The 1915-nt window shown below is 43.6% G+C and overlaps 1 non-coding gene across 1 annotated transcript; it reads left to right on the plus strand.

Annotated features, from left to right (window-relative positions):
- Positions 1-1842: 1842 nt before the first annotated feature.
- On the plus strand, positions 1843-1915 carry TRNAG-CCC (transfer RNA glycine (anticodon CCC)). The gene has a single exon. It is a non-coding gene; the product is annotated as a tRNA-Gly (tRNA).

Below are 1915 nucleotides of genomic sequence, written 5' to 3' on the forward strand. Positions count from 1 at the left end.
ATCAAAATTAAGACAGTAATATAAATCCTGTCATTTGGAAGATATTTTACAGTTGAAAAACTACTTTTAAGTCCATTATAACGCGAGAGAAAGCAGTATGAGAGAAGACAAAGCAGCTATCATTTTCCCAATTTTACAGCTAAAGCAGAGAAGCAGGCGTGTAAAAGACTTAGAGCAGGGCTTCCCTGGTGGCGCAGTGGTTGAGAGTCCGCCTGCCGATGCAGGGGACACGGGTTCGTGCCCTGGTCCGGGAAGATCCCACGTGCCGCGGAGCGGCTGGGCCCGTGAGCCATGGCCGCTGAGCCTGCGCGTCCGGAGCCTGTGCTCCGCAATGGGAGAGGCCACAACAGTGACAGGCCCGCGTACCGTAAAAAAAAAAAAGACTTAGAGCAGTAAAGTTGGGACTTAAATCCAAGTCTCTTGGCACAAAATCCACAGTTTCATCCCCCTCCCGTGGTATCTGTACCTAGAGGACACCTATTCTAAATAAGTTCATTCTTGGGGCGTTATCAAGCCTGAGGACCAGACCTAGTGCTTTGAAATACAAGTTAATTCTGCCAGGAAGTTGTACTGTTTCGCAACAGTCTGTGTAGCCAAAATCCCCAAGAATGAAATGAAACGCTTGGCATCTTTTGACAAAAGTTACCTAAGGATCAGGCTGGGCCTGCCTGCGCACAGTGAAACGCACCAGAAGGGAAGAAATGACCCAGACAACCCAGCCTTCTTTCATTTTCCCCTGAAATGTCCTCATAATTGAGGCAAGAGTTATGTTTGGAACATGAAGTGTGGGCATAATTGATCTGGTTATCTCCATGACTCTACTTGTGAACACAGTCACTCATAAAACCACCAGGCACTGATAGTCTCTGCCCCAAAGCATGAATTACCTCGAAAACAGCATCCTCTGGATCCTTGGCCGCTGCCCTGTAAATGACTGCACCAGGGGCAGTGTCTTCTAGGACATCAATCTCAGTAACTGCCAGAAAATGTAAAATAGACGTCCAGAAACTCCTCATTCAATCCTGGATCTTAGGTCAAACAATGCCTTGTGCTTGCTCTGTACAGATGTTTTTATAGGGTGATTCCCATTAATCATCATCATAATAATAATAGACATCGTTTATCAAGTATCTATCATGTATCAGGTATAGAGCAAAGAGGTATATACATTTAAATAAAAACAATATTGAACGTTTCATGAGTGCTTATAACTGCTAAGCACTCAAAACCATTGGTGACTATTATTTCCATTTTACTAAGGATTAGAAAGAGTAAGTAACTCTCAGCATTAAATAAACCTCCAGTGCTCTCAGCATTAAATAAACTGATCCATCTGTTGCTCTTAGCACAGTGCCTGCTACATAGCGCCCTGTAAGTGGCAGTCGTGTATCATTATTTTTGTTATCATTATTCACCTTATCACTCTTATAACCGTGACACTATTAGAGGACACAGGGCATGATGCCGACATACATATGTCCACAGTGTCCTTCCTTCCTCAAGAGAAGAGCTCTGTACCTTGGTCTCTTTGAGCAAGGGATCCGATGAAGATGGGTGTCTCATTCACAACTGCAATCTGGATTAAAATGGTCTGTGAGGCTGTTGCCCCTTGATCGTCTTCGGCATAAATTATCAGGGAGTAAAGAGCCACCATCTCAAAGTCCAGCTTGGGTACTCCAGTGGTGAATAACGAAAATTTTTTTTTAATGCAGAATAATGGAATGAATGACTGGCTTCCTAAAGATGTAGACAGAATATTTTAGACCTATAATTCCCACTATGAATCAGCACTTTAAAAAAAAGAAATAAAAACCTTGTATTTAAAAAGTGGAAGCAGGGACTTCCCTGGTGGTCCAGTGGTTAAGACTCTGTGCTCCCAATGCAGGGGGCCCAGGTTCAATCCCTGGTCAGGGAA

This window comes from Delphinus delphis, chromosome 10 (genome assembly GCF_949987515.2).
Source record: "Delphinus delphis chromosome 10, mDelDel1.2, whole genome shotgun sequence".
Classification (NCBI taxonomy): Eukaryota; Metazoa; Chordata; class Mammalia; order Artiodactyla; family Delphinidae; genus Delphinus; species Delphinus delphis.